The sequence below is a fragment of the Marmota marmota genome, unplaced genomic scaffold, assembly GCF_001458135.2.
Source record: "Marmota marmota marmota unplaced genomic scaffold, marMar, whole genome shotgun sequence".
NCBI lineage: Eukaryota > Metazoa > Chordata > Mammalia > Rodentia > Sciuridae > Marmota > Marmota marmota.
The window spans coordinates 15,148,099-15,166,583 of record NW_025999949.1 but is presented as its reverse complement, the minus strand read 5'-3'; the positions used below and the strand labels follow the sequence as shown (position 1 = coordinate 15,166,583).

Sequence of the window (18,485 nt, the reverse complement as noted above, 5' to 3'; positions counted from 1 at the left end):
CCCTCCCCTCCCCTCTTCTCCTTCCCTTTCCTTCCCATTTTTCTTGTCCTTTCCAACCCCCTCCCCTTCTTTCCCTGTCTTGTCTCCTGTCCTCTCTTTTTCTCTCTTTGCTTTCTTTTCTTCTTTCACTGAGTTCAACAGCTCTGATGAAATCATTGCATTCCAAGGGCTATTATTTTCCACGATAGCCTCTTTTAAAAATACAACAGTAAAAATAAATTGCTGCCCAATATCTCTCCCGTTTAAAAAAAAAAAAAAAACAGCAATTCCCATTAGAGTTTTATACCTTTAAATGTATGCAATGCAAACTGAATATAAAATTATAAGGTGAAATGAACTCTACAAAGATTTGGGTTTTTTTTTTCTTCTCTTTGTGCTGTCTTCTCACCAAAGGGGTTTTGTTTTTATTTTTTTTTCCTTGCTTGAGAAACCAAAATGAGTATTAATACTTAAAAGCAGGGGATGGAGGGGTTAGCAGTCTCACACTAGTGCCTATAAGGATTCCTATAGCATTCTTTATGTTCCAGAGAAAAAGTGTATTCAAGATAATAGCACTATTCAAATTAATAATATATATGAGTACTTTACCTTTGAAATATAGCATGTGTGGGTTGTGTCTTTAAAAGCAAGGGGTATATGGTAAGAGAGCTAACTTAGAAGGTTAATGCTCATTGGTTAAAGTTGTCTAGTACCTAGATTTTCAAAATGAATTTTGAGATTAAAAGGGTACTAATTTAATTCTTGTGTGAAATTGTATATCAATACAGATTTTTTATACATTTCATATTATATTAAAAAAACCATAACCCCCAAAAAGCTATTTGAGAAAACCTAATGTCTTCAAGGAAAGGAATTGAAGTTTACAAATAAAATCTCAGTGATGACAATGTCAATTTTGACAATATTGTTAAAAGATGATTTCTCATATGTTCTTTAAAAATATTAGCCAAGCCTTAGTATATACTGGCAAGATATTTCCTGAATCATACAGGAAGGACTGTTCCATGAAACTAATTCAAAAAGGGACTTTCTTCCATGATTTGCAGATTTTTGTGCTTTGAAAATATAAAGAGTGCTAAAATACACCAATCCACAAATCTTGTTTGTCCGTTGTAGGTATGACCTGGGGAGCTCTGTAATAAAAGCAAGTATTACAAAACTGTTCTGCTGAGGAAAACTCCATGAGCCAGCAATATTAAAAAGCTAAAAAAGTAAATATAGTGTTTATGCTAATTCAAAATTAGGGGAGCCCCCCCCCTTTTTTTTGTAGTACCAGGGATTGAACCCAGGGGCACTCTACCACTGAGCCACTCTACTACTGAGCCATACCCAATTCTTTTTATTTTTTGAGACAGGATCTAGCTAAATTATTTAGTGCCTCACTAAATTCCTGAGGCTGGCCTTAAACTTGCAATCCTCCTGGCTCAGTCTCCTGAACCCCTGGGATTACAGGTATATGTCAATATTTTGTCTACTTTTAAGGCGCTCACACCTGGCAGTGAATTGAGGAGTCTTCTACTCACTTAGTAACTAGTAGAAAAATGGAATTTCTAATTTCCTTCCTTAATTTCAAAAGAACCTTCAACTACCCCCAATTTTCTTGCTTCTAGGACAGAGTGTACCTGCTGTGTTGTTTTGGAGACTCTAAACCCAGCTGGTCTCCATGCAAATTCCTGGAAGAGCCTTCTTGTGAGGACTGGTTTTCTATAATCTCCATGTACCTAGATTCTAGCAGATACTCTTATATCTTGTCCTCATTTTTGTTTTCCACGACTCCTAACTTTTCTACTTTGAATTGCCTTGCTGTAAGTTTTATGTTCCATGAAAGGAACAAAATTGAAAGAAACCAGAAAATGAGTTTTAGATATTATTTTATCCACTGCTTAGAAAGTAAAATTTATTGAAATTTTGCTATTTCAGCTACATTGTATCTTTATTTCTGTCAATAGCTTTCGAATCCCACACATTAATTTCAGCGATGCCTCCCACAGCATTGCTGTGTTTCGTTCCCAGAACCTCCACTGGCTCTTTCAGTCACCTGCTGCATATTTTATGTGCTCCCCACTGTTAGTGTTAGGAAAACACCCAGGCATCAATATGCAGTGGATCACTAGTATAATGTAAACACATTCAATATTAGCCAAAAATTGAATAAAAATAAGAGAAAACACACATCTTCTCAGTCTTGCTAATTTCTTTCAGTTAATTCCCCTTCTGTGGGGCACATTCACCCATAGGACTCTCTGGAGCAAATCCTTTTGTCAGTTTCAGATTACAAATTAAACTTCTGGACACCTGATTACTACAGAGTCCCTGCTTTATTGCCCCCAATGAAATACTTGTTCATCTTTGAAGAGTTTTCCTTGTACTTTTCGTCACGCCACAGCAATTGCTTTCTTTACGGGGTATTGCATTTGCTGGTCTTTCTCCTGATACAGTATGAGCTTAATCTTCTGTGTTCTGTTTCTAGAACAGTACTTGGTACAAAGTAGACACTCCTGCGTTAAATAGCAATAGTTTGCATTTAATTGTGGCCAGCAAGTGTGAGTGTATGTATGCATTTGTGTGTGACAGCAGCATTCAGACAAATAATAATTATTCATTTTGAGCACATAGGTGCAGGCACATATGCAGTGATAATTTATGTTAAATTTTAGCAATGTATATGAAAATATAGTAGAGGCAATGTGATGTTTTACTACTATGTATGTATGAAAATCATACTGATTATCAGTGACCAGAAAAAATTATCATTTATTTTCCTTCTCTGATCAACCTGGTATTTTGCTTCCATCTACATTTCTCTTAATTATGACCTTGATTTTGTTCCTTATCTGCTTAGAAAATGTCATTGGCTCTTCATTGCTAGACACTAAAATTTAAGCACTTTAGCATCCCTTTAAGTTGAAAACTTTTCCTTGTCATTCCGTGTTATTTCCCATTCAGTAATTAGTTCCCTGTCCTTACCTACTCACACCTCAGACTCTGCACCCATGCCTGGTGTATTGCCTCTGGAATAATGCTTGTTGTTGTTGTTGTTGTTGTTGATCCTTTCATGTCCAAATGCTACCTATTCTAGAAGGCCCAGATCAATGTCATCACTACCTCAAGGAAATTGTATGATTCCAAATTAAAATGATCTGCTTTTCTCTAATATCCTTAGCATTTGTGTTTCCTCCAAACCCATAATGTGTGTTTCTGGCTGATTTATTTTACTAAACAAACATTTGTTGACTATCCAACTAACAAAGCATAGTCATGGTGTCAGTTGTGTCTATTCAGCTCACTCAGAGCTCTAAGAATTCAACAGCAATATTGGTCAGATTTACTCAAAAGGGATGTTCTTCATTTACAGCTCTAAGAGACCAAAAGAACAGTTGAGAAAAAAGTAAAACAGAAAGTGAGATGTGGTGCCAGGTTATTGTAGATGTAATTCACACACAATGTATAATCTCGACCTACTGCCTGTTAACAATTCCATAGATGTATACAAAATGCTCAGTGGATCTGCATAGCATGTAGGTGCTATGTGATTCTGGTTTAACTTGGGTACTTGTATAGTCTTTAGTCAGTAGTCACTGGATTGTCCATTATTCTCAATAAGTCCAGATATTCTCAATCTTATTCTCAAATTTTAATCTTGAGTATTTTCTTTGGGCTAACTACTTCAATTTTTTTAAACAAGTGCTATGAGATTAGGAAGCAGGGAAATAGCTAGTTTTATATATGGCTCTCAGCATTTTGTCCTCTCTGGAATTCCCTGTCAGTCATGGTGACTATATCATGTCAGATTAGTATGTTGAGGCAGCCCTGCTCCTAGCCTACCAATTTCCAAAGTTATCCTGAGAGTACCTTTCCTATGACAAAGGATCTGAGTTAAACACCAGCAAGTGTACCTACCCAAACTCAGATTCCATGTCTTCCAGGAAATGGCCTAATACTGGATGGTTTTTAATCCCAGACTTCTGATTACATCAAAGGTTGACAGAAAATCAAAAATGGTTTGAAATGGTTTCAGGTAAACCTCATAGGGGACAGCATGGGGTAGCCACTCTGGTGTTAAGCAGTCAAGCTGATCTCATTTCCACATCTTTGACTTCTGTGCTAGAAGACCATAAAACCAGAGTAAACCAGTGAGGGACAATGATCAAACGTTGGTGCTTTTAAAATGAATAAACTAAGGGGGGATAGAAAAGGAGCACTAAAGCATTTGTCTTCAACCCTTCAGGAAGTTTTCTTATCTCTCTTGAAGTCTAACAAGGAGAATATGCTTTGAAAATGTTATTGGCTTGCCCCCTTAAGCAAAATCAGTGCTCAATAGACATTTGTTGACACAATTGCTTCTTTTTCTCCTAAAACTTTATTGTGCCCATGCAAGGATAACCTTTAATGGGTGACCCTTTCCTAGATCTTTCAATCAAGGCAAGACAGTCTTTAACTGACATCACTGATATTTTTCCATAATAATGGCTCCATTTCAGGGTCTGCAGATGATGTGCATCTGCATGTGACTCCCTCCAAACACAAAAACTCACATACTAGACTACCTTCTATGGAAGTTAGAGAAAAAGCTAACAAAAATCTTTTTCACTAATGGTTGGATCTATCTCCCATTGCAAATGTCCTCAAGCCCATCTTAGTCCTATGAGCAGTCCAGTTAACATCTGAACCACTGTTTATGAACTAGCCTCATGCTAAGGATAATTCTACACCTTGTTCATCCAAGGTGTATTACACACAACTTGAAGGACATCTCTGTAGTTTTTGTAGCCCTCCTAGTAATGCTTTATGGAGTAGGAACTTAATGAATAGTTTGACTTACAGGAATAGCCAGTCTGATTTCTTAAAATTTTCCCTTTCTTGGAGTGATCTATACCTGACCACTGTGCACAGCTCTCATATGGCAGTAGTACAAAAGATGACTTACTTACAGTGCGTCTTTAAACAGTCCTCTCATCCACTCTTCCTGCGGTCACCTCATGTCAACTCACTATGTTAAACAGCTATTTATGAATCCTGAGGTCAGTTTCAACACAGCCTGTTTCAGCCAGCTTTTTCACTTCTGTGACTAAAAGACCTGACAAGAACAATTTTAAAGAGGAAAAGTTTATTTGGGGGCTCATGGTTTCAGAGATCTCGGTCCACAGGCAGCCGCCTCCATTCCTTGGGGCTTGAGGCAAGGCTGAATGACATGGTACAAGAGTGTGGTGAAGGGAAGTGGCTCACATGATGATCAGGAAGCAGAGAGGCTCTGCTCTCCAGATACAAAATGTATACCCCAAAGCCATGCCCCCAACACGCACCTCCTCCAGCCACACACAACCCGCCTTCAGTTACCACTCAGTTAATCCTCATAAGGGGATTAATTCACTAATTAAGTTAAGGCTCTCTTGACCCAATCATTTCTCCTCTAAACCTTTGGGAGGGACACCTCACATCCAAACCGTAACGCAGCTCAACCAGGAATAATGTATTAAGATGAATCTTGTTTTAATTCTACTGGATTAGTTATAGCCTATGTCTTAATTAATCTTCTTGTATCATGGCTTGGCTTCCTGATAGGAAAGAAGAGAAAGAGGAAAAAGAATGGAGAGAAAGAGAAAAGAAAGAAGAAAAGAATGGGAAGAAAGAATGAGAGACATTTTATAATTAAAACAACTTAATCATATTTCATAGCCATATCAAATTACACATGTAAAGGCGTACCTGAAGAAATAAAGAGGAACTTAAAGATCCTCAACACTGAGCCAATTAATTTTCAGACTGTCCAACCAACTGAATTGTAAGGATGTTTTTATGATAGAGCACTTTGGTTGTTGGCATTGGAGCTGTTGGTGTCTATTTCGATCGCTGTAAAAGATTTCACTGAATTTTGAGATTGGTAACAAGTGGGAGATTAATAGTTAACAGAATTACATTGATGTTACTAGGAATTAACTTGGATCTTGTGGAAGCTGGTAAATTGAGGTCTGTCTCTGGAGGGAAGCAATTGTTCTCATCCCTGCATATTTAGCTCTTTCTAGTATTTTGGCATTTAAGAGTTGTCTTTGGTATCCACAACACCTTTAAAAGTAGTAACTCTAGCAAACATTTTCCAGCACTTTCAAGAATGCTTGTAAGTCCTGTCTCTACTTTTCATGTCGCACATTCTAAATAGCAGGTACAAAATAGTTTCCATAATTACTTCCTAAGAATGTCGCTTTTCTTCCTTCTCCTGCATACTTGGCTTTTTATTATGCTTTTCTTACTATAGTGAGAGACATGTAGCATAGGTTTCAGGCTGATTAGGGACAGAAGTTAACAAGCATCATTGTCTCTTAATGTTTCTGCAAACATGGGAGTGCCAGGAATTAAGAGTTGCTCATCAAATATTTATCATCCATCCACCATGTTAATAGTTCTTAGCACAATGATTAAAATAGTGTCCAAGTTCTTGTCTTCATTTAAGGCTCATGTCAAGGGCCACCTCTTCCCTGAAGCCTCTCTGACGTATTGCTTGTTTCCTATATTCTCTCACCATCTTGACTTCCCACTATACCTCTTACCTGTACCATGTGTATTGTCCCTTGAATTTCATTCTCCACATACTGTTCCCTGGTTGCTTTTTTCATGTCTGAAGATTTCCTGTTTGTTGAGAGTGTAAAGTCCTGGAGAATACCTACAGAGGATATTTGACTGAAAAGCTACAGAAAGCATTGATCTCGTGAACAAACCTAGACTTTGTCTTCTAAGTGAGGACTGTCACCTTCCAAATAGCCTCCATGCTGCAATGCACCTACATTTGAAAGAAGCCACCACCAAGCAAAAGTGTCTGGGTACCTGTCCTAGGAACAGTAGATCCTCTAGGAACAGTAGATCCTCTAGAATATTCATATAATTGATGGAAAATCTTTGGATTTTGAGCATGGATTTGGGATTTGGAAATAGCCTGGATTTACGAATCATTTAGTGCTTAGAAGGGCAATATGTTTCTAGTGATGAATAAAGTGAAAGTCTAAAATATAGGTGCTCATTTTTTATGTGACTTATACAACCAGCTATACCCCTGCAACACTGGGGATAGTGAGACATAGTTTAATGAGTGGTTCTTCATTAGTCTAAGTGTATTTCTTCCAAAGATGATTAACTTAAAGAAGATTGTTCAATCTTTAACTATAACATCTACTCATTATGCAAAATAAAATATTGTGCTTATTATTTCATATACATTCCTTTTTATCTGTATCTACCTCAGTACTGAATAGTATGTTAGTGATGGAAAATGCTACAAGCTCTAAATCCAGATTGCCTGGTTTTGAAGTCTGCCTTTGCTACTAGTTTCTAGAAGAATGATCTCAAACAACTCACTAACTCTCTGTCTCAGTTTCCTCGCCTCTAAAATGATATGAGTTTTTGTGAAGATCAAACAAGCTAATACATGTGGAATACCTAGAAGAATGCCCAGAACAGAGAATTTAGTAATTAGTGTTACTTATTCAATTAAAATTAGCTAACTAGTATCAACTACTAGTACATATGCTGTTCTTTTTACATCATAATCATAATTTTAATTCAGAATTAAAGTCACATTTTAAAAGATCACATTTCACAAATGCAATATTTTTAATACAGGGAGACATTTCAGTAAGGCTTTCTCTGTGACATGGTTATTTCTGCCTGCACCCCTGGGTCTGCATTGCATTCTGTAGCACAGAAACCAGAAGCATAAAAACACCATGAATTGGAAGGTCCTCAGGTCACAGCTGGTGATGTCTGCTCCTGGCATCAGGCACTCTCCTATATAAAGTGGTAGACAGAAAGGTGCTTGGAAACAGGCAAAGTATCTGGGTTCTGAGTGAAGACACCATACACATCAAATGTCTTTGAAATGTCTAGGTGCCTCTAATTCCTCCCAATATCCTCCCATCTATGGCCATAGTTATTTGATACCCCATTAAGGGAAGTATGAACACTTACTGCCCACCTTTTCCTCCACTTACCCCCAAATCACAAATGAATCCGAGGCCGTGGGAGAGGCATCTCAGCACTCCAGTACAAGAGTAAATGCTGCTTACCTCATGGATTATGGAAGACCAAAGGCAAGTACACCCTCTTTCTCTCTTTCATGGCCTAGGACATCTGGCCATGTGAGCAGGAAGTCCCTCTAACTCCCCAGAGATGGGGCAGCTGCCCCCGCTTCCCGCCACCTGGAAGTGGGTGGCCTTGAACCGACGACCCATGAGTGTTGCAAACATGCATTGTGTCGAGTCCACCATCCTGTTTAACTTGGCATCACCTACAACCACTCCAACATTTTGTGAATGAGATTACTGCCAAATCGGTATGTTTCTGATTCAGTTACACTTAACCCATGATCTCTAAGTGCTTTCATGATGCCTAGACTGACGGCGATCCCTGCCTTCACTCTTTTATTTATTTTTTTTAAGTTAGACTGTCTAAGTTTTCTCTTTCTGTCGAGGAGATTGAAAGCCACGAGAGTCATTCCAAAAACTTCTCAGACTCTGCAGTGGCATTTTCAGTGGGGATTTGGCAAGGACTCATGTGTGAATGAAGACAAAGAAAGCCAGGGAGAAGTCGAAGCCCCGTGATTGAGCGTCTGCTTGTCCACATGTCAGAGAGGAAATGTGCAAATCTTCCTTCAACGTCTAACCGAGTATGTCTGCCTGAAACTCATGAGGTCTGATGCATTTTAGGAATTTAAACAGAGGAGGGAGGGGAAAACCTACAGCATTAATACAAGCTCGCCTGGAAATATTAGTCCTTTCATAACTGTGGCGAGTCACACCCTTCCTCTACGCCTCCCAACAGAAGATGGAAGATATGACATAGGTTGTGTCTACACAGTGCCAAGCATCTGGGTTAAATTCAGCCTTGGTGTTTTGATCTCCTGTAGACATGGGGTTATTTTTTTAAACACCATCTGTATCCATGTCAGCTAAGATAGTACAATCAACAGCCTGAGGAGATTTTTATCAGATCATAAAATTTTTACTAACCTCTCTCTCAGTGACTACTGTTTTATCATCATTTAAAAATAAAATTAATTAATCTCTTCTGTATATATAAAGCTGATAATGTCTTTTATTGGGATGGCCATTTTAGAAGTCAGATGGAATCTCTAACCAGCTTAATCAGAAAAATCAATTTTTGGTAATGTTTTGGATGTCTACCCAGCAAGCTCTTGGAGGATAAGCCAAGCTTTCAATTAGAAGTTCTACTTTGAGTTATTCTATATGTCTCAAAAAAAAAGTATTAAAAGATGCAGTGTTGTATATGCAAAAAAGATGAATTCTTGAATTTGGATAAACTTACATATAAATCTCAGCTCTAACCTCTGGCATTGCATAAATTATTTAATTTCCTGAGCTATGGTTTTCCCATATGCAAAATGAGTTTATTGTAAGATTAGACAACAAGTTAGAGTTGTTACATGACTGTCAGATAATATGATACATCTCAAAAACTCATAGTTGACATTATCCCTTTATGACTTCCATTGAAATGATGGTGTCAGAGAAATAAAAACTATGAATATTCACAAAAGCTTTAATCTTCTATCAGAGATGGTCTCAAGAGATACAGACGAGATATGGAGGAAAGACTACTGGACTAAGGGTGAATTTTCTGTTCAGTTCTGCCAGAACTGGTTATGATGATATTGGGCAAGATGGTTTCCTTGTTTGGGCTTCATATTATATATCCTTAATCACTAACAGGTTAGATTTGTATCTAAGATCCTTTTAATCTCTGTTATCAATGTGTCAATGGTTTGAATACAGCTGGAGCTAAAATAGCTAGTGAATACAGTTCCTCCTATATCACATTTTTGGAATCTGATTATGCTTAATCAAGATTAGTTACTGAAACAGGGAGAAGAAAAGGTCAATCATGTTGAGCCTTGCCCCTGAGTCAGCGTTATGCCTGTACTCACTGAAGTATCATGCTGCTGTTCCTTCAGGTACTCTTGTTTTACTTGTGTCATTATTTTTAAATTCTTCACTATGGCTTTCTGTCTTTCACCATCTGATTTTGATTTTTATTCTGAGAAAAGTCAACACTTCCACTCTTTATCTTACTTTGTGGTCCCTTGAAATGATTGGGGAACAAGATGGTAACTTCTTCTGAAGCTGATGTAGATGTGTGCGTGAATGTTATAAAATTTTATTATTTTTCTCCACATGTATGTGTGTGTTTTTCTAATCCTTTGCCTTGTGTGTGTTCACAGAGGCAGAGATGATTAGGGAGGACACCTCCAGAGGGAATATGTTCTGCCACAAAGGCAGGTGATTTACTGTGTCTGAGTGGCAGGACCTAAAGTCCAGTGTGTATATTTCCTATCAACTGCTTCCATGGCTTCAGTCACCAAGTAGTTGATGCTTGTGTTTTGGTACCTGTTTTACTATGTTGGGATTTCTCTTTCCTCCAGTGAATTAGGGGTGTTTTTCATTCTATGTTTAGAAATGTCCAAACATGTTTTCTTTGACTGATATTGTAATATCCCAGAAAAAAGTCCATATTTGGGGCTTTTAATTTTAACTCATAACTTGTTGATACATATTTGAAGAAACCACACTTCTTCCATACTTCATCAGCTTTTAGCACACATTGAGTGATGTGATATGAAATATGCTCTAGAAATCTGGCTAATATTAGACTAACTTTATTCTTAAAAATGGGTGATATGTTTGTATGCATGGATAAGATTGAATTTTCTAGGTGCCAATTCAGTATAAGTTATTTATTTGCGTTAAATAGAGAAGCCATGCTTATAAAACTAAAGAATCAGTGATAACTAAATATAAATGTATCTAAAAATAATATAAAATTGAGAGAATTATCTGAAAGAGTATATAAAATGATGCTTGAGTGTATGTTTGTAAACAATACCAGTGTGTAGTATCAAACCCTGAACAAGATATTTTTTAAAGGAATATGAAGACTTTCAGAAGAACATCGTCACTGGAAGGAAAGGTATTCTGTTACCCTGTGGTGGAGGGGCAGAATAACAAGGTAGAATCCTTCTTAATGGACTATAATTAAAGAAATCTCAAACTGAAAATCAGCCAATTCTTTTTAAAAAATGCTTTTATTAGTGCATTATAGTTATCTATAATAATTGGGTTGATTTTGACATAATCCTATAAACATGGAATTTAATTTTCTCTATTATAATCCCTAATGCCTCCTCTTTCCCTTCTACCTTCCCCAATTCACTTTTCTCTACCTACTGGTCTTCCATTTATATATTTATTTATTTTCATTGGTGCTTTACAGATATGCATAAAGGTGGAATTCACTGTGGTATATGTATACATGTACATAGTATAGTTTTGTCAAGTTCATTCTGCTTTTCCTTACCTTTTCTGCCCTCTCCCAATCTCCTTGTTCTACTCTGCTAATCTTCCCTTTGTCCTTATGAGATCTGATCCCTGCTTTTCTCCCTTTACTTTGATCTAGTTTCTACATATAAGAGAAAGCATTTGACCAAGATTAACCAGTTCTTAAAGCTAGAAAAATATGTTGTTCCTGAGTTTCCCTTCCAAAATGTTGTTATTACTTTTGTGACAATCACTGGAAAATTTCAAGATATTAGTTCAATCACTTGACTATGTCTATGAGATACTTGAATGAGAACAGTATATCTAGAACATGTATCATCATTGAACTTTCTTCAATCATAACTAGAACATTTAAGCACATTTAATATTTTCTGTTTTATCATGAAACATTTCCACATTCTAATTTCCAACATCTCTATCCCATGCCTTTTAATTTTCCCTGAATAAGCAATATAAACTAAATATATATAACAGGGCAGGTAGAGCTAGAGATACAGGAAATTCTCAATAATCAGCAATATGATAAAAGAGAAGGGTTCATTCTGTTCTTCTGAGATAGGCACAGGCAGAGACTTTAAGCCAACACTGTCTCTGCTCCATGCAGAATCATTCAGTGAACCAGGCTAAAGCAGACACTACCATTTTCCATACATGGCTTGCTTCTACGATTACCAGGTCTTCTCCATTACCCTATGGAGAAATAGCCTGGTGGCACATGTCACTTCTGCCCATACTCCACTGGGATGATCCCAGGTGCGTGGCCACATCTGACTGCAAGGAAATGTGGGCAATGTGGAACTCCTCTGTGCCCAGGAAGAAGGGGAAAGCATATTCTGCATCTCCAGCAACAAGTATTTGCCCAGAATGTTATTTTGTTCCGGGACTTCTTTCACAGCTTAAGTGATTATCCCTGTCCATCATTCTTTACTTTGACATCTTTTCCATTTTTCTCCTTTGTGTCCTAACCTAGCTGCTTGGATTTTGGATTTATTTTGAATGGCTAAAAACTTAGAAGAAATTCAACACAGGAAATAAGGGAAAGCCAACCTTGAGGTAGCTCTTTGGCTTTACTGAATCTTTTGTGTGCCATCTACAAATGGCATTAAAGTAACAAGCATCTGGGTTGAATAGTATCGTTTATACCCACAAAATTCATGTACGAAAAAGTTTAGTGTGCTTCCAAAAATAATATAGTAAGTCTTGATAGTTGGTTACTTGGATCATTAATAAAGCAACTGCCAGTTACATTCACAGAAAAACATAGAAATTATCAAAAAATTTTAAACTTCATTTTTTAATTCTTTCAAATATTTTCAAATTCAGGAACACATCCACATAAAATGTTTTATATTTAATATAATTGTTAAAAAGTCATCACAACCTCTCAGGTCATTTAAGGACCTTGGTGGGTCACACACCAAATATAAGGTCCCTAGTGAAGCACATGGAAACTGCACAATATGTAGTAAGTGCTCAAGAAACCTTGGCCCTTTCTACTAATTTAAAAACTTCTTTGTCCCATATGCAATCACAAAACTGATATCCCTGTATGGAGATGGAGAAGAGCAATTCCCAGGAGAACTGAGATCTATGTAGTTCCTGGTTACAAACGTAAGAAGAGGCAGTGCTGGCTGTGCTGAGTCAATCACTGGAAGTGCTGAAGCAGTGGGACAGAAGCCCTGGCTGGCTAAGGCATGGGATGACTGGTGGCACTTCTTTTTTTCTATTTTATTACTTGCCTCCTTTATAAACAGTCTCCCAGTGACTAAATTCAGCTGAATACAGCAGGAGGAAAACAGGTTTAAATCAATAGAAAAGTACTTGCTGATTGGTTGCACCAACTCAGCAATGTATGAGTGTGCCTTTTCCCCCTCTCCCTCGCCAACACTTATTGTTGTTTGTATCCTTAATAGCTGCCATTCTGACTAGAGTGAGATGAAATCTTAGAGTAGTTTTGATTTGCATTTCTCTAATTGCTAGAGATGATGAACATTTTTCATGTGTTTGTTGATTGATCGTCTATCATCTTCTGAGAAGGGTCTGTTTAGCCCATTTATTGATTGGATCATTTGTTTTTTGTTGTTAAGATTTTTTAGTTCCTTATGTATCCTATTCCTTATGCTCTATCTGATTGCACTCTGCTGTCATATATAATTAGAATAAATAAATTTTAAAAAGAGTAACCAAAAAAAGAAAAGTACTTGCTTTTTAGTTGGAGTGGAGTCATCTCTGAGACTTAGTTCTCTCTGTTTTAAAACAGCAAGACCTAACCCTTTTGTACCTGCCTGGCAGGGGAAATCACATGAAGTTTTACATGTGAAAGGGCCCTAAATACTCAAATCTAATAGCTCTTTGACTTTTAAGTATTTAGATATTTGCAACTGACCAGAGAGGTCACTAAGATAAGCATGCTTCTAATTTTGTTTAAATACAAAATTGAATCCACATTTCCCTCAGTAAAACAGATTAGCTATTTTTAAAAATGCATTCAGCCATTGCCAGCATGGTGCACCTAAATCACAGAGCTACCAGGTGCTTTTGAAGACAGTGTAGTAGAAACAGAGAAAAGCAGAGAAAGAGGACCAACTCCCTATGTCCCTCTTGCATTACACAAAGAATTACAAATGCTGATATCTTTGCATGGGGATGGAGAAGCGAGGTCCCATGGGATCTGAGATCCAGGTAGCTCCTGGTTACAAACTTAGAAAGAGGCAGCGCTGAGCTAAATCAATCTACTGGAAGGGCCATATCCAATAGATTGATTTAGCCCAGGGGCAGGGGCCCTGGCTGCCTAAGATATGGGATGGCTGCTGGCCCACTTTCAGAAACACAAACCCTGAAAGCATGACTTTGAAAGATCAGTTACTGTTTATTGCTTTTTATAAAGTAATAAGTAATAGAGATATCTTTGGATTTAGGAACTTGATGTTGAAATACAGTTTTCATGTCATTTAATAGATGATAATTTGTTGGAAAAATAAATTTTTCCTTGGTTATATTTTTTAATTGTTCTGCTTCCTATCAAAGAGCATTGTCTACCAGCTGCTCCTTAGTCCCACATCCAGACTGTTCATTGGCATCTTAAAAACGTTGAGATTGGAAACTTCTGATTATATTGCAAAGACACTTAGACATTTCTTTGACATTCCTCAATAGATTCCTTCTGGCTAGTGTTTCTGTTAGAGCTAGCTGATGGAAAGGACTTTTGCTACTTTAACATTTGTGATACAAATGCTGCAGAGAAAAACAAGACTTAGATGAAATACTTAACAGGTTAATTAAAAATTTACTAGGTAAGTGGATGTTTCTATTTCACAACTCTGATTCTCAGATTCCTGTCTGGTTTCTATACATTGGCAAAATAATCAAGTTGATGTCACCAACAATTTCTCATGAAAACCTGATTTCCAATGAATATAGCACAATATAAATTGGTGCTATAACTGTAATACTTTCCCTCAGGCATTGATAAATGACTATTTTCATAATTTCTCCTTTTTTTCAAGTTATCAACTTAGCTTCAAGATCTTCAGGGTTTCTGAATTTGGATCTCCATATTCTTCTCTTTAAATCTATTCACATGACTAGAAACCACAAAGTCACAATGTAATACACACCACCTCTTGATTGTGAAATGGCTACCCACAAACATTTAAGTAGCCATGATATGGGAACTGCTGGCCCAGAATGATGTGAGAGAAGCTGGTGAAAACAGTAGTGGTTTGGAGGAATTGTACCAAGGACAGGAAAAGAAATGAATTAGTAATGGAAGGAAACTTTCAAAGGCTCCTGATTCTCATGCTTGAGTTGTTTTCTCCAACTCATTGAGATTTTTGAAAAAGTCAGGACACTATGACAAAGCCCTACCTGTTACAGTGCTTTGCCTATCTCTCCATATAATCAGCCCATCCTCCTCTTGTTTGGTAATCTTGTGATTTCTTCAGCACTTCACTGGAGCAACTTTGACCTTGATATTTCCTTCCCTAGAAAGTTTGCCTTGCTGTTCTGTCTTTTAGCTCACCTCATTCAAAGGCCTTACTGTTCCACTCGACCAAAAAATGACCTCTTTCCTGTATCTGTCACTCACTTTTTTTATTTTTCTTGATACTACTTCTGTTTATCTGAAATGAACTTTCTATCAAATCATTTGTTTGTTGTTTATCTCATCTAATAATAACATTTGAACTCCATAAAGGCAAGGCTTTTGTCTTATTCTACATAGCATCCCCATTGTCTAAAGAAGCTGCAGAAGAGATGTTCAACAGTATGTGTTGAATTAATGAGTGAATCAATGAATGAATGGCATTCAAAACCATAAAGTCTGCCTTCTTTGCCTTGCTATTTGAGGTTATTTCTTGCTCCTTTAAGTAAAGACAAGACTTGCTCTGGTTCTAAAATAATGTGAGAATCAAATTGGATGGTGTATGTGAAAGAACTTATAAAGTGTGAAGCACTACATGGAAGTTAATGAATGTCCCTGCTCAGTCACTGTAGCTGAATATAAGTTCAAGATCAGGTTTCCAAGGAGGGCTTTGACACTTGGTCTGTTATAAACACTAGAACAACTATGCAACCTTTCTGGGTCTTATTTCCCTTGTCTGCAATGTGAGAAAGTAGATGGTACAGGTGAATGCACTTATTGATCTCTGAGGTGATATGGCGATGTCTGATATTATCACATGACTGTATCCAGCAGAGCTACTCCCGTCACTACCTTGTCCCTGGTCTCTTGTAATCATCTGTATGATTAAGTAGGGTGAGATAACTTGTTCTATTGCTAGGCTGATGGTTTCCCACAAAAGGAAAGGATATTGCTAAATACATAAAGGTATGGGCCCTAAATAGTTATTAAGTTTATCTAATACTGGTGTTGTCACAATGTCAAAACTTAACAAATCTTTTGAAGATGGTTTGTCTCTGACTTTGTTTCAGGCCACATTCTGAGGTTAACCAACACCCTGGAATTCTTCAGCTTCACGGAGCCTGTGACAATCTTTGACCACTTTGGTTCAAGTTAAGCCATGCATGAATTCAACCTTCTTCACATTATTTGCTCATGCTCAAAGCACTGCATTAATCAGAGAAGGAGGTTTCAATCTTGGGCTTGTTCTCGGAGACTTTGCTGCATTGTGTGGCCTTTGATGAAAAGTTTCAAAGGCAGAGAACAGGAAATTCACTCTGATTCTATTGTTCTCTTTGAACAGTTCTTTTCTTTCAGGAACAATGCTAGTTTGCCCAAAATGACTAATCATCATTACCTTTTATTGAGCATTAATTCTGTGCCAGGCACTAGGCGAAGTACTTTCCATCCATCTTTAGATGTCCTTCTCACACTGATGCTCAGAAGGAGATTTTATTATCCCCTCCTACCAGAAAAACGGAGACTTGGAGAAGTGAAGTATACTCTCTTGGTCACACAGGGAGAAGAGCGAAGATAAGAGGAACCATGGTTTCCAGCCTTGTCTTCCTCATCCCTGAAGTGGGTGTGGGAGCCTCAACAGAGTGGTCAAGAGTGAGGAATCATTTCTCATTTCCTATGACAATTGTCCAGACCTCTCAAATGGTAGACCATCGCCTAAATCATTAAAATTGAAAAAGAAGAACATTTCCATTTTCATTTGGTGTCTTTTGGGTATCAGTATTTGTTTTGTCCTCTAAGATTTGATTACCTGATTTTATATCATAAAAAAAAAAATGCTACCTTAGAATCATTGGTTCAAACCAACTGATCATTTTGAAGCATCAACAAACTTCCCAGCTATGGTCCAGCTTTGGGGCAATGTGTGTTCTACACAGTTAATTAGAGCTATTTATTTTGAAACTAGCATTGTATTTCCATTGAGGGCTTTGGAATCAAGTTTGGCCCAGCCCCAAGCCCTTGATCTATGATTCTGAGCAGTTGCAAAACTTCTCTGATGTTCAGTTCCTTCATCTGTTGAATAAGGATGATGAGATCTTCTATCTCACAGGCTTGTTTTGATAGTTAAGTAAGACCACGTGTTTTCATCGAATTGTTATGAGGAATAATTCAAATAAAATATGTGAAGCATATAATATAGATCCCAAGAAATAAAACTCTTTTGATAAATGTCAACATTAATTTCACATAAAATTTACATGCTTTTATGAAAGAATCAGGACTATTATATTTTCATGTGTAAATAAGTATATATTAGTTGTTACTTAGTTTGCAAATCCTATTTCCAAACAGGATTTGAGGTTGCTTGATCAATATTTTACCCAGTGGCTGGCCTCTAAATAAATCATTGCCTTTTATTATTTGGGAAGGAATATTAATCTCTGTAGCCTGAAATCAACCTTCAATTCCCTCTGGCACTTCTTCTTCCTATTACTCAAAACAAATAAACAAACAAAAACCCCAAACTCATAACCTCTGCTCCAGATTAATTACTCTCAATCTCTCAAGTACATAAGCATCTTTTCCTACTGTTCTCATGCTTAAAATACTTGCCTCACCTAATTCTTCAAATTCTTAGCAGCCAGGCCAAAATCACTTGTCTCATTTTCCTCCTTTAACTCAATCAATACTAATTGTCCATACTGTACAAATTAGAATTTATCATTTTATTGATTAAAAGATGTGTGTGTGTGTGTGTGTGTGTGTGTGCGCGCGCGCGCACTGGAGATCCAGCCCAGACACTCACACATGCTGGGCAAGTGCTGTACCACTGAGCAACCCACCAGCCCTAGTGTGTTTTTTGTTCTTTTTTTAAATGTGTCTCACCTACCAAGACAACAGGCAAACTATTCGGTGACCTCTTCCTACCACTGACCTAACAGTATTTCAACTTCATAAATAGTTATTAATTACAAAATCTTCATATGAAACAGTTCATAGGCTGTAAGTAAGGAATGGATTCTCCTTTCCATGGTGGCTTATGCCAAAACCCAGGTCCTTGGATTATATCCTCACTCCAAGAGCCCATCTTTTGAAAAGTAAAATTTTAGTCCAATAGCTGTTTCTTGTAAAGCCATGCTATGTAAATAATGTTATCTTCATGTTTTAAGGTACTTATTTCAGTCATTTTTTAATATTAGCAGTTGACTTAACTTACCAAGTCAGTTCATTTCTTCCGCTCTTGCAGACATAGTCCTAACAAGAATTGACAACATTGATGTGCCCAC

At 37.2% G+C, this 18,485-nt stretch overlaps 1 long non-coding RNA gene across 2 annotated transcripts in view; it reads left to right on the top strand.

The window, feature by feature from the left end:
• Nucleotides 1–17,618, top strand: part of LOC125616520 — a 28,090-nt gene extending 10,472 nt beyond the window's left edge. The window contains exon 3 of one of the 2 annotated variants that reach the window (XR_007347161.1): nt 16,272–17,618. This is a non-coding gene — a long non-coding RNA (uncharacterized LOC125616520). Of the gene's footprint in view, nt 1–5,562; nt 7,582–16,271 lie in introns of those variants that run through there. The other variant, XR_007347162.1, reaches the window with a different exon arrangement.
• The last annotated feature ends 867 nt before the right edge of the window (nt 17,619–18,485 follow it).